The sequence below is a fragment of the Ambystoma mexicanum genome, chromosome 9 (assembly GCF_040938575.1).
Source record: "Ambystoma mexicanum isolate Mex_15411 chromosome 9, UKY_AmexF1_1, whole genome shotgun sequence".
Classification (NCBI taxonomy): domain Eukaryota; kingdom Metazoa; phylum Chordata; class Amphibia; order Caudata; family Ambystomatidae; genus Ambystoma; species Ambystoma mexicanum.
Genome location: NC_090931.1, coordinates 336338814 through 336353813, shown reverse-complemented (window position 1 = coordinate 336353813; position 15000 = coordinate 336338814). Strand labels below are relative to the sequence as shown.

Below are 15000 nucleotides of genomic sequence, written 5' to 3'. Positions count from 1 at the left end.
CCTCTAACTATACTGGGTAATTCTGTAAAAAAAATAATTGTTTTCATATTGTGCAAGTGAAATTGAAATATGTGCACCCTCCAATGCAGCCTTAATGTTTGGGAAGTGGTAGTCTTGTAAAATTGTAGCCACTGTACTTTGGAGTTTATGCAGGTCTAGCAAACTCTTGGAAATAACTTTGTATTGTCTGAAGTTGAAACACATGCTACCATCGAGTGAAGGGGAAATCAGTATAACTTTCTTTGCTGGTGATGTGGATCTGCTGAGAGAAAACTGCAGGTTCTCTATCTAGGAGGGGATGCATTATAATGACCCTGTATGGTCGTTCTTTGGCTGCCCCGGCTGTGTTTCTGGTACCAAAGACAGGTGACATTGGGAACATCCCCTTACCACTGTGACAATTCACTGCATCTTGTCACTTTTTCCCATAGGGGATGCCTTCCCTGTGAGGCTAGGGAGGTGAGCCCGCTATGCAACATTGCCACTAGTGGTGGTGGTCAGCTGGACCTCACAGGGAGAGACTCCCCTCGAGGGGACAAGGACTTCGATCCGTGAAGGAACTCCCTGCCCCACTTTCCCATGAAGCCCTCAGATCATCACTGCCTCAGAAGACACATCCTGAACAGACCACTGTGTGCTATTATAAAACCACTTCCAATATTAGAGTAAAATACATTCCACTGCGAAGAAGGATGTACGAGTAATGTTGATTGCTCCTCAATGGCAAATCAGCAATATTGTGAAGAGTGTGAAATATGGAGTAAGAAAGAATACTCTAGAGAAAGAGACGAAGGGCAATAATCCTCCGCTGGGGTGGACCCAGTTAAAATGCATAAAAACAAAAGAACGACTTGCATTAGAGAGTCATGTTCACTGAGCAGGTGAAGCCTGGGAAGTTCAAACCTGGGAGAGGGAAGCCAAAGCATTCCCAGAGGTATTCAGTTGAGAGAGCGTGGCGAATAAAGAAGAACCTAAGCGGTTCAGGATCCGGCAGGGAGCATACTCGTGTGAGTGGCAAGTATGGCCAGGTGGTGGCGTGACTTCAGAGTTGGACTGCATGTTTCAACAACAACACAGATACCATCCAGATGAATACTCATCTTAGATCGAAGCAGAGAAGAAAAGGACGACTCTCGAAGCCCTTATCTAGACTGCATGATCCCGGCACCACTGGAAGAACCAGTGATGCCAACCAGACAAGCTAAAGGGAACGGGAATGGGGCCACTAGCAGGTGCGTAACAACCGAGTATCACGAATTCTGAGAAATTAATCATATTCTTCCTAGTATCTGTAACAATAGTAATTAATATAACGAATACCGAGAGACTCCTCATACTCGTCTCAGTAATCGGTAAAACAGTAAAGAGTATAATGAATGCCGAGAGACTTGTCCTACTAGTCTCTGTAACAATAAAAGCAGCGAAGAGCATAACAAATACAGAGAAATTATTCATACACATCCCAGTAACTGGGCAAGCCACAGAACGAGTATCAAGGGAATTGTCATAGTATGTATAAAAAGACAGAGGGACTCCTCACACCACAGTGATTATAAAAGTAGAAAGGACACAGAAGAAAGTCAAGACAGCTAACAACTCTGTGGTTGGGACGACAATAGCAAAGAGGAACAGAAGAACCTTTGTGGTGCTTCCACTGAATGGAAGTGTTTGGAAGATGACAAAGTGGTACAAGGGATCGGGGGACACTGGTCTCCATGGAATGAGAGACTGTGAAGTACAAGTCAGAAAGATATTGAGGCAAGAGAAACCCAAATGGATAGAGGCCAAAACCCTTGAGTGGAGAAACAAACTGTAAATAAGTCAAAACCAGGGATATCTGAGAGAAGGTGGAAGAGTCCCCTTGAGAAATTAAAGGAACTGATTAGCTACGTCACAAGGAACTATCTCAAGATAGACTATTACAGCCGAGAAGTCCTGTCCAGGAGAAGGGAGTCATTCTCCTGGAACCACATTTTGTTTTGTTAGTTGATAATTAGTGGTAGGGTCCAAGAAGGGTACTTTTTGGATATGAGGATGAACTATTTTGATTTGGACAACCTCACTGAGTAGCACCCTAGTTAGTCTGTTAGGTAGGGATACCCCCTGTGTGTTAGGGATTGATAGGACTTTTGTTTATTATTTGAATACAATTTCAGGTAGTATTGCCACCTCTTTGTCCACCTCCTTCTGACCTACCACACCACCTATGGAGCCTTAATCCGCCAGCTTGGGGAGGCACCCGGCTCCTTGAGTCATTGTCCTTGTTGTCCCTAGAGACAGACCGTGATCTAGTTACACTGTATACCTGGTTTTGCAATTTGATCGAGAATGTTTGCATATAGTGTCACATGGATGCCTGCCACTCCCAGGCGCTGTAAAAATAGTTAATGTACTCCTTCGTCCTGTCCCCTTTCCTCCATCCTGTATGGGCATCCCTCTGAAGGCACGGGAACAGAACCTCTTTTCCACCAGAAAGACATTTCCCTTTTAAATGTACTGGGGCGCGGGCTCCCTTAACCCTGCCCACCGGCGCCACACTTCAGTCCCCTTTTCTGCGCTCCTGGGTGAGGCCTAGCCTCGTAATTCCAGGCGATTTCCTTTGTATCTTATTTTAACTTTCCTTTTCTATTTCAGACTTGGGAATACTGTCCACCGGTGGCCTAGCTGTGTCCCCGGCGCATGTCGGTCCGACAGGCTTTAGCAGGTGTCCATCGTGCGACGGTTTCTTCTCTAGAGTGGATGCCGATGCCTTGGTGAGGACCACGGTTGGGACAGATGCTCCGTGTGCGACTCCCTCACGCCCAGATCGCTTAGACACTGGCTCGACCATTGGAGGGAGCTTTTCAACAGGACTCCTCCTCGCAACATAAAGGACTCCGTCTGGAGGAAGACATAGAAGGAAGCTGCATTATTCTCCAAGGCACCCCGCAGAGGCGAGTCTTTCGCGGGGAAGCCCTTTGGTGGGAGGGGTCAACCTGCCCTTGCACCGGCTCAGGGAGCACCGAGGCTCACGCAGCTATCAGCTTCATGGCTGAGGGGTCCAAGGGCCCTACCGGTCCTGCAGCCGAGGGGCCTTTGAGCTCTACTACCACCGGGACCCGTCCCGAGTGGCATCGCCCTAATACCAGGACCTTACCCGAGGGGGTGCCTTCACACAGGGCCAGCACTACCGGCCAGCTGGCTGAGGGCTTGCAGCCTACCGAGAGGTTCTGGGTGGGGCAGGGCCGGTGCAGTCAAGTATGCAGTCAGAGCCCGGGAACCTGCCGGCTACAGGTCCACATGCTGAGCGCGCAGACAAAATGGCTGCGGCTCGAGACAAAATGGCTGCGACTCCCGAGCAGCAAAAGTGGGAAACCTTGCAGGCGGGCGTGCAGGCACATCAGCCCAGCTATCAACAAAGGATACGTTTTACTCCTAAAACAGACTGGGTACCACTGAACCCAGTCACCTGGTCCGCGTCTTATCCCAACATCATGAGGTCCGGGTACAATGTCCCCATGTACGGGCAGGGGCTGGGGACACAACTGGCATATTCACCCAGCTCCCGTGCAAGACCGCTAACAGCCAGCCTGCAAGAGCAGGTTTTTTGCCAAGTTCATGTCACTCATGCGGTCCCCTCAAATGGGCTCAATTCTCAGGGGCATTACTAAGGACATGTTGCCTCCTGCCGCTCCAGCGCAACCCACAGCGACACAGCCCATGCCGCCTCCTCCAGCTCTACCTCCGCAGCAGCCCGGTACTGAGACTCCAGCAACCCTGGTGCGGGCACAGACCCTCACCACGGAGGAACCCACAAAGGTGACTGGCACCACCCCTCTGGGGACAGAGGACCAGCAGGACACAGACGAGTAGGGGCAGCATACGCCCTCCACAGCGAAAGCCTTTCATGACAGGATTGCCGGCTTGTTGGAATACCTGGGTATCCCCCAGCCACAGAAGGAGCTCCCCGAAGCAGGAGTTCTGGCGGTGGTCCTGAACATCAGAGCAGAGGCTAAGTCGAGCATCCTACAACACAAGGATGTGGACACTTTGGCCAAAAAGGGCTGGCTCAAGTCCCACCCCACACAACCCATCAACAAAAAGCTGGATGATAGGTTCAGGCAAACTGAGGGGGACAGCATACTACTCTCTACGCCACCCGCAGCTTCTTATCAGTAATCGCGGCAGCATCCGTGTATTCTATGCCCCAGGCGCTGTCTTCCAGTACCGCCACCACCGCCCTCGTCAACAAGGAAGCCAAGACCCTCGAATCATACGGCAAGAAGGTCTATTCAAATGCTGGGCTGCACCCCAGGCAGGCTAACGCAGACACTATCTTTGCTGTGGCTAATCAACACCTGTGGAGGGAAATTGCAGATTTCCTGCCTGACATCCCTAAGGACAAGCAAGCCTCTTTGAAAGCGGGCCTAACTGAGGCTAAACCCGTGGCTCAGGATATCATGGAGGCGTCTGTAGCCCACATCGACACGGCCAACAAGGCAATGTGTCTGGCAACAGACATGAGGCGTACGGCCTGGCTGAAAGCTACCAGGTTCAACACGGATGTAGGATGGAATCTTGGACCTTCCGTTTGAGGGCAGTGATTTCTTTCACTCCTCCTCTGATGAGGAGCTTGAGAGGAAGAACACCAGCTCTCAGACTGCAAAGTCTCTGGCTATTCTTGCCAAACCAGCACCTAAACTGTTCTCACAGATACAGTCCATCTCAGACAAGGGGCGTTCATTTGGCAGCTTCCACGGGATACAGGACAGCAAAGCCAGATAGCCGTACAGATCTCCCAGTTGGCACCGGAGAAAACACCACAAGGCATCTCATAAGGTTTTTTTTCTATCCCATCCCCTTCATCAGCCTCTGACCAAAAGAAACAATGTGTCGTCCCAGGTACACAGCACCCCATTTGTGGGGCAGGCTGGCCCTGCACATTCCGGCTTGGCGGGTAAAGTTTGCAGACATCCGGGTCATCTCAGTGGTGCCCTGGGGCTTCCAGCTACCACTTCCTTCTAGCCCTCCGTCTTCCCTTCCCCTCCCACAGATCGGCACACCATCTCTGCTAGCGGATGTTGGCTCCCTTGTAGAAAGCGAAGCGGTCGAGCATGTCCATCCCACCCCCCCCACCCCCCACAGCAGGGACAGGGCTTTTTTACTCCTGCATCTTCGCTATCCAGAAGAACCAGGTGGGCCTGCGAGTTGTGTTGGAGCTATCTTCCCTGAATCTCTACCTAGCCTTGCAGAAGTTCAAAATGGTGATGCCAGTGCTCCTTGCTTAGACACTGAAGGGGGGGACACTGGATGTGATCACTGGACCTGAAGGACGCATATCTCCACGTTCCCATTGTGCAGTTTCAGTACAAGGTTTTGCCCTTTGGGCTAAAATCTGCTCCAAGAGTCTTCACGAGGCTCATGTATGCGGTGGTGGCTCTCCTCAGGTCAGAGGGGGCTGCACGTCCACTTGTACTTCGACGACTGGCTAGTCGGAGCTACTTCTCCGGAGCAGGTTCGTAACTCAGCGGACAGGCTCATTTCAACCCTATTCGACCTGGGTTTCTCGATCAACTACCAAAAGTCTCAGCTCAATCCTAAGCAGACGCTAGTGTTTCTGGGTCTGCTGTGGGACACACAACAGCAGATGGTTTGCCCCACGGGCGGGACAAGGTGACAGCGATTCGAGCAGCACTCTCCCTCTTCGGCAGCAGGTCACCCACGACAGCCTGGTGGTACCAACACCTTCTGGGCGTACTAGCAGCATGTCTCTTTGCGGTCCCCTACACAGGCTCTGCATGAGGAGGCTCCAGTTGCATTTTGCAGATTTTTGGGATCAGGAATGAGGTGATCAAGGGCCCTGTTCTCCATCTCACAACACCCGGACCACGACCTCAGATGGTGGCATCAGGAAGAGAACATACTGATTGGCAGACCCTTCCGTCCACCCCCCCATAGAGTACACCATTACCACGGATTCTCACTGCAGCGGTGGGGAGCCACCCTGGGATCGCACTCGGTGCACAGCCTCTGGTCCTCCACTGACTGGCAGAATCGCATCAACTGGCTGGAGCTCATGGCTATACAGTTGACACTCTGGTCTTTTCTGTCGACCATCAAGAGCATGTCGGTGTGAATCAAGACAGACAACATGACCTGCATGTTCTATATCAACAAACGGGGGGCACCAGATCCCCACAACTGTGCACGTTGACTCTGGAAATCTGGGAATGGACAATTCGCCAGGGAGTGTGGTTCTCGGCGGTTCACTTTCCGGGAGAATCCAACCTGGAAGCAAACAGGTTCAGTCGCCTTGCCGCCGACAATTACGAATGGAAACTGAACGGAAGAGTCCTCCAGGAAATGTTCAACAGATGGGGGCACCCAACAATAGACCTGTTTGTCATAGCACAAAATCGAATGTGTCAACAATTTGCATCCTGGGGACGAAGAGAATGCAACTCTCTAGGGGACCCACTCCAAATACCCTGGGAGGGGATGTGGGCATATGCATTCCCACCCACACCGCTCGTGCACAAGGTCGTGAGCAAGATCGGGAACAGGGGCGTAGGAGACACATAAAATCTGGGGGGGGCAGGGGGCACCTTGGGGACTTTGCTTTTTTTAATTTATTTATTGTGTTTTAGTCAAAGAACTCGACTTTTCACATTAAAATTAAAATAGCAGTACGTATTAAATTACAAATATCACTGTATACAACAAGAGAAAATAAGAAAATAAAACAAAAGAAAATTAAAGGATGCAGCAGCAAAGAACATGTCTTTATATGTTGCATTTCTGGATTTGTCATCTGACTATGAGCTCATGGTAAGAGAGAGGAAATAACAATTACTTCCAGTGGGCCACAGCTAGGACGCCAGCTTGTTAAGAGGCAGATCACCTGTAAGTGGATTCCTGCCAAATAAAGGAGTTGCAGCCTTTTCTACCAACTGCAAGTTGCTACCTTTTTTGTGCGGGGCAAGGATACATGTGTGTCTCTTGGAATGGAAGGATGGGGGTTTCAAAGAAAGAGGAAATCTTGCTTGTACCTCTGAGTAAGCCCTGTTATTGGAGTAGAGGGACCATGAGTGTGTGATGTTGCTGCTTTGACTGTCCTCCGGGAGTTTGGGGATACAGCAAACAAGGAGGATGAGCGATCGCAAGCCCACCCCCTTATAAGCACTCCCCAGGTCCGCGGCCAGATGCGTCGGACCCGGGGGATGCCTACTATGTGGGGTGTATGTGGACCCAGGGGGGAGGCCAGAGGGGAGCCTGCTATGTGGGCTGCCCCTCTAGCGCTCCTGTCAGGACCGGGCCAGCCTCTCACGATGAGTCTGGTCCCTGTTATTCCATCTCATGCTGGCTTTAGAGCCTAGACTTTCTTTGCCTTTGTTATTCTGAATGCAGAGCTGGACTCTGTTCCTTTCTCGTTTAACATTTGCTGCAAAGCCTGATCTATTTGAGTCTCTCATATGTTACTAGGACTGCAGAGCATGAGTCCTCTGCCCTCTTACACTATTCCCAGAGCCCCTCTGGCCTTTCTTTGCCTCTCCCTTGTCTCACTGCTTGCTTGCTTAATGCATACCTCCTTGCTTGAACACTCAATATATTCTCCCTAACACAGCAATGGCAGCTGCAGTCTGTCTTAACTGCTATTTGTTCCGTGTCTTGAATTGGCCTCTTATTTCCGCTTTGTCTGCCGGGGAAAGGCATTTGCCAGTCACTGCCATAATGGTTCTACCTGGCCATAAGAGGGCAACAGATAGCCAATATTGGAAGAACATGGGCATATTATGCCAGAGGCTGGCAGCTGCCTTCCTAATGCCTACACAACTCTTGCCTTTGTTTCTAACAGTAATTCAGTGGATGAGGAAACGCGAGAACACGCATATTGCTTATAAATGAAGGGGATGATGTCACACTTGGTTAAGACATTTTAATCACGCCAGGAGCTAATTTCCAGCTGCAATTAAGCGATTACCTTTTAGACTTCTGGCTTTAAATAATGTTAGTATCACCTGGAAAGCACAGAGGTTGCTCAACAGGGTTCCTGGAGCACAAGGGGTACCCTACTCGTCTGCATGGATGATTGGAGGGCATTCTTGCCCTGGTTTGGAGCCTGGCCCTTACAGCCATGATGGGGGGAGGGCCCTATTACTTTTGGTCGTACGTACCCTTTGAGGGTGGGCAGACATTGCCTCCTGCTTTAGCCCACTAACAGCTCTGCTTTGCAACTTTATCACACATACCTGTCAGATGGCATGTAACTCAATGCTACTAATGTTATCAGCCTCGGAAGTCTAGAATCCTTTGTCACATCAACTAGGGTACAGGCTTGCCACCTGAGACTTACCCATGTCTGAGTCGGCATCTGTCGCCCTTGTGGGTTTTTCACACTTCTTCGGGGTGGGCACAATTCACTCAGCAGAGGAAGTGGCACATTATGGCCAACATTCTCCCACTTTGACAATGTCACCCAAAGAGCTAAATTGGCCATTTGAAATACCTCTGTCGACTTATTATTGTGCAATCCACACTGATGGGTTTAAGCACCTGTTTAATGTGAGATGGCACTTAAGGGCATTTGCCAACGCACAGGACACCCTCTTACCAGCGACATGCCATACTCACTCATTCTGATCACAAATTGCCATTTGTCTGGGGTCATGTTAAATGTATTTATTACATGTGTAGCATCACGCAAAACCCACAAGCATCAAGGCGCAAAGTAAACTGCATGGAGTGGACCACTTCCATTGGCGCAAGTTTTTACTTTTCCTCCACAATAGGAAAGATTTTAGTGTAAAAGGCAGGTGAAATCACATTGCTTTTCCACTCTGGAAGAGTGTAAATACCTCGCGCAATTAGCGATTTGCTAGCGGAATTGACAATGGCTTCCTCTGGACTCCGCCCGCTTTACCAGGTTTAATTTCCAAGGAGATCCCAGAGGAATCCCTTTCCCTATTTCCAGCATGAGAATCCATGCTGGCAGTAAGGCCGCATTTATCTTGTGGAGCAGGAAAATCAAGGGGGTCCTGGTGTGTCCACTCGGCTCCCGAACTCCACCCAGAAAATGCACAAAAATCCAACCAATCAGAAAAAGCGACATTAATACTGTTTTCCACCACTTTTTCTGAACCAATTGACCTGGAAAATGCTGTATTGCATCAGAAGCTGAATGCATTCACTCCGCATATTATCCCACCGGAAGATTAAGCCAGGTGCTGAACACAGGTGTTACATATTCCTGTGCACAATCTGCATTTGGAGCATTAACTCACTGAGCTACCTTACAAATGATATCTCTTCTGGGGCTTTACAGTCTTAACCCCTTAAATGCCATGGGTATTTCCGCCAAGGCCCTTTTTAGTGATTTCGGTATGTTGCCATTCAATCCCTTGTAACTTTTTTGTTACATAAGATATCTCGGCCAAATTTTGCCCCTTTTTTCCCCAAATGTAGGCGGTCGTAACGTTTCGGACTTTGCCAGGGATTGTGGGTAATAAATTCTGGGGCGATTCGCACAAGTCAGACGTCTGTGGTTTTCCACGGGTGTCCTCTTTTCGGAAATGCATGAGGTTCCATGTTTTCCATGGTGGCTTCGACACCACAGGCCCAAATCTGTATGTTGTCCACATGAGCAAAATCTGCTCTGCTGAAAGGCTTGGGGTTACCAGTGGGTTAGCCTTTTCCCTTTGCGCCCAGGTAGGTGCACCCACACATGTGAGGTACCGTTTTCGTTGGGACACCTGTGGGAAATCAAGATGGTAGGACGTGTGTTGTTGGCGGCATGTTTTGGTGGGTGTCCAGAGTGAAATGTCTGAAAATTGTGTTTTTTTTCCACCAAATTTCAGAGACATTTCCCTCCGCCCACCCACCGAAACATGCAGCCAACAACAGGTGTCATATCTTCCTGCGTTCCCACAGGTGTCCCGACGAAAACGGTACCTCATATGTGTGGGTGCGCCTACCTGGGCGCAAAGGAAAAAGGCTAACCCACTGATAACCCCAATCTAGCAATCTGCCCCCAGGGAGGGCTACATGAGGTGCCCCCCATCCATTTGCGGTGGGGGGAGAGGGCCACCCCCTTTCCACTAATAACATCCATGGTGGTTCAGTGGCCCCCCACACCCACCCAAAACAAGTTATTTGTTTTTATTTTTGTTTTGCCCCTTTCCTAGGGGCAGATGGGTGCATGTGTGTGGCCATCTGCTCCCGGGGGGGTGGGCAAAACGGACTGTCCCAGGCTTGGGGACTGGATCTGCCAATATTTGCAGTGGCCTCTCCCCCACCCCAAATGGATGTGGGGCATCTCATGTACCCCTTCCTAGGGGCAGAAATCTGCCCCAGGGAGGGCTACATAAGGTGCCCCCATCCACTCAGGGTGGGGAGATGTCCACCCCCCCTTTCAAACACAAAAAATCCTGGTGGTCTAGTGGGTTCCCCCCGGGTCCCCCACCCAAAACAAGTTATAATATATTTTTTGTTTTGCCCCTTCCCTAGGGGCAGATGGGCAAATGTGTGGCCATCTGCCCCCAGGGGGGGCAAAACGTGCTGCCCCAGGCTTGGGGGGGTGGCTCTGCCAATATTTGCAGTGGCCTCTCTCCCCTCCACCCCAAATGGATGGGGGGCATCTCATGTACCACTTCCTAGGGGCAGAAATCTGCCCCCATGGAGGGCTATATAAGGTGCCCCCCATCCACTTAGGTTGGGGGAGAGGGCCCCCTTTCAGACAAAAAAATCCTGGTGGTCTATTGGGTCCCACCGCCCCCACCCACCCCCACCCAAAACAAGTTATAATTTTTTGTTTTTACCCTTCTCTAGGGGCAAATGGGCACATGTGTGTGGCCATCTGCCCCCAGGGGGGGGGGCAAAATGTACTACCCCAATCGTGGGAGGGTGGTTCTGCCAATATTTACAGTGCCCCCCACCCCAAATGGAAGGGGGGCATCTCATGTACCCCTTCCTAGGGGCAGAAATCTGCCCCCAGGGAGGGCTACATAAGTTGCCCCCATCCACATAGGGTGGGGGGAGAGGGCCACCCCCTTGCAAAAATCCCTGGTGGCTAATGGCCCCACCTGCACTCACCGCCACCCAAAACTACTTTTAAAAAAAAATTGTTTGCCCCCTTCCCTGGGGGCAGATGATCACCCCTCTGCCCCCAGGATATTGCCCCCATGCTTTGAGGGTTGGGGGGATAGTAAGCAGCCCCTATCCCCACTTCAAAAACAGATCCCTGCACGACACACCAAACATATTCTGGGGGGGATAAATGACATTACATCCCCCCCACTTACAATTGTGGGGGGGATTTGTCCCCCCTGTCCCTCCCCCAATGTCCTGCGTCCATGATCGGGAACTCCAAGAACCTCTGGATTATCCTTGTGGTGCCTCGTGGCCGGCGCAGCCCTTGTTCTCGGACCTGCGGCAGATGTCACTCCAGCCAAAGATTCTACTCCCCCTCGGGAAGGGCCCTCTGCTAGCACAGCAGGGAGGCGCGGTACTACACCCCTCTCCAGAGAGGCTAGCCCTAGCAGCCTGGTTCCTGAGCAGCTAATGCTCCAGCACCTTCAGCTGTCCAGCGACAATCTGGCGATCACTTGAAATGCCAGGAGTCAGGCTACATGCAAGCAGTACAAAAGTAAATGGACAAGATTCTGCTTTGGGCTAAAGAACACGGGGTGAACCTGTTGGCATGCACCCTCGACCAGGTCTTATCATTCTGGCACCGAGGTGGATACCTGCAGAACGTACCTGGCTGCGGTCGGTGCAAATAGGAACTTCGACTCTCTGGTCTTGTCTTCAGACAATCCTGTAGTAAAGAGACACCTGACGTGGTTGACCAGGCTGTACCCACCTAGTGAAGCGCCCGCATCCCGTTTGGGATCTGAATGTAGTCTTCAGCGCTATAGCGCACAAACCATTTGAACCCCTGGGCACGGCAGACATTAAGTTGGTCATTCTAAAGACTGCCCTTTTGGTTGGGCTTGCATCTGCTCGCAGAATGAGCGAGATCCAGGCGCTAGTCATCTCAGAGCCGTACACTAGATTTCACGAACACATGGTCGTGGTCCGCATGCACCCCAAATTTCTCCCGAAGGTGGTATCCTCCTCCTCCTCCTTCCATATCAATGAGGAGATTGTGCTTCCCACGTTCTTCCTGGACCCCAAGGAGGATGCAGAAAAGACACTCCACTTACTGGATTTCCGGAGGGCGTTTAAATTCTATCTGGACAGAAGGAAGAGCATCCGCAAGATGGACACTCTGTAACATTTGGAGGCTCTAGGCCTGGGCAGCAGGCCTCAAAGGCATCCATAGCGCGATGGGTGACAGCAGAGATCCAGGAGGCATACAAGGTGCAGTGCAAGTACCCACCACAGGGCATGCATGCCCATGCAGTTTGAGTTAAGGCGACAGCAGTCGTGTTTCAGCGCCACATTCCCTGGCAGGTGATGAGCAAGGCAGCAAGGTGGTCCACTCCTTCGGCTTTCCGCAAGCACTACTGCTTGGATACCAGTGCCAAAGCTAACATACTCCTAGTCCGTAGTCCCCTTTCCTCCATACGTCCTACCCTCCATCCCCCTAAAATAAGACCAGTGAACTTGTTAAAGTATAATACAGCCTACGCGTCAAAAGGGGACTGAAGTGTGGCTCCGGTGGGCAGGGTTAAGGGAACCAGCACTCCCAAAGCTGCGCAGGTGTGTGACAGTAAATTTAAAGGGGACATTTCTTTTTCTGGTGGAAAAGAGGTTTTGTTCCCGTCCCTCGCGAGGGACACCCATACTTGATGGACATACTTGATGGACCTAGTCCTATGGACTAGGAGTACGTTAGTCACTCCGGTGAGTAACACTTAATTTATTACCCAATTTAATAATACTCAACTTCTCCAGCATTGGATCTTTCATGGATTCACATGCTTGGAATATTCCCCGTCGTCAGGCTGTGAATCCCCGGTACATTATATAGATCCTTTCCCGTAGGAAAACTTTTTCGACGCTTATGCGTCCTATCCACCTCGTTTTGTATCATGCGTGCCCGCGCCGTCAGGACGCCATGATATAAATACAGGACCCGCTTCCGCGCTCCCTCAGATTTCAACCGTCTTTCAAAGTAGTGGGATCCTCGTGGTTACTGCTAATTGAAATTAGGTTGTATTTTCGCTTCGGCGACGTTACATTCTGAATAAAATATGTCCGGAAAAGCGTTATTTCATCCTTGTGCGACATGTGGACTCAAAAAAGTCTATGAAGGTGATGACCATATGGATTGTATCTACTGTCTCCACCCGCACCACACGGCGGATACATGCGAGATATGCCAGGGTTTCTCCCAAAAAACCCTTAAAGACCGGAAAAGAAGGTTGGTCGACTGGCTTAACGACAGAGCGGGTGCCTATCCGGCATCAGAAGTTGGCTCCACGGCCTCCAGGAGCAGGTCGGAACCCCCCTCGAAGAAGGTGCGGCCTGTCGAAAAATGCCCTGCGGACAAGCATACGGGGAAGCATGCTGGGTCTTCCTCATCACACAAGAAGTCCTCCTCCTCCTCATCCTCTAAGACGGAGAGGCAAGTGGCATCAAAATCCTCCTCAGGGGACCGTCCTAGGTCTTCCGTGAGTCGAGACGCTTCAGCAGGGAAGTCGGCAACGAAATCAGCTACGAAGTCTAAAGGCTCGGTGCCGGCTACTTGCTCGTCGACCCCGGTGTCGCTGACGATGCCTATTACTATTCAAGCAGCAGCGGTGGGGATTCCTTCGTCGACGGTGACTCAATCTATGGCCTGGCAGCCAGAGGTCTGTGGCCCGGCCCCCCCTGAGGTCCTGCTGCAAGACACGGCCTTGCCGGGGTCGTCGGCGGAAGGAGAATGTGGCATGGTTATGCAGCTGTCGGACTTGGGCCTACGGCCTTCCAATACGTCGACGAGTGCGAGTGGGGGTGTGGTCCCTCTATCCTCGACTTTGCTGACCCCCCAGACGGTTTTGTCTCTGGATGTGCTTAATACACTTCAGAAGCTCCTGCAGCATCTGGATACGCAGATCCCTCAGCCTGGCACTTCATCGTCGATATTTTCTGCACCTTCCGTCGACGAGCAAGCTCAAGCAGCGCGCTCAACGACCAAAAGCCCGTCGGCCTCCCAGGTGGTGAAGGATCGTCCTCGAGCGCAGGAGGAGGGTGAGCTATCGGAGTCCGATTCTATACGAGGTGACTCAGGGTCGGACATCTCCCTGTCACCGTCGAGAGACCCAACATGGAATTCGGATGTAGAGGTAGAGTCTACGAGGAGCCAGGCACAACCATCTCCTCCGGATGATGTGGGAGCCTTCCATGCAATGATGGGAAAAGCGTGTTCCGAGTTCTTTGCTTTCTTTTTGATCACATGGGTCAAAGGAGGAAGTCGGTATTTGCCATCCCAATCCTGGACCACGTATGGCAAGAAGGCCTCAAGACGATGCGTCATCCGTTATCAGAACCGGCTATTAAGGGGGCGTATTGAGAAAAAGTTTAAAGCTCCGGAGTCCACTCCAAAATGTCTAACATCACAGCCACTGTCAGACTCTGTGGTATCGGCGGCAGCGGCTAGGAAGGCCAGAGTACAGCAAAAATGTTCAACCCCACCAGAAAGCGAGGCAAGGAGACAGGACGCCTTCGGGAAAAAGGTGCTCTCAGTCGGCGCCACGACGGTAAGAGCAGCCAACTCCTTGGCGATTGTATCACGTTACGATAGGGAGATGTGGCATAAAATAGCCCCATCCTAGAACATCTGCCGGAAGAACTTCGCAAAGCAGCCATGTTGCTAGTACGGGATGGCGAGGAGGCCTCGAACCATGCAATTAATATTGCGGTGGACCTAGCAGAGTCTGGGTTCAAACAAATCAATCATGGCGTAGTACTTCGTCGACAAGCGTGGCTCAAATGTACTACTTTTAGACCTGAAGTCCAGTACAAAGTTCTAGACATGCCATGTGAAGGAGAACATCTGTTTGGAGACAAGGTAGATGAAGCCTTGAAGGGGATGAATGA

The 15000-nt window shown here is 51.0% G+C and overlaps 1 protein-coding gene across 6 annotated transcripts in view; it reads left to right on the top strand.

Moving 5' to 3' along the window:
* The window catches only part of TAF1D (TATA-box binding protein associated factor, RNA polymerase I subunit D), a 531982-nt gene that overhangs the window by 497115 nt on the left and 19867 nt on the right, over positions 1-15000 (top strand). The window lies entirely within an intron of this gene.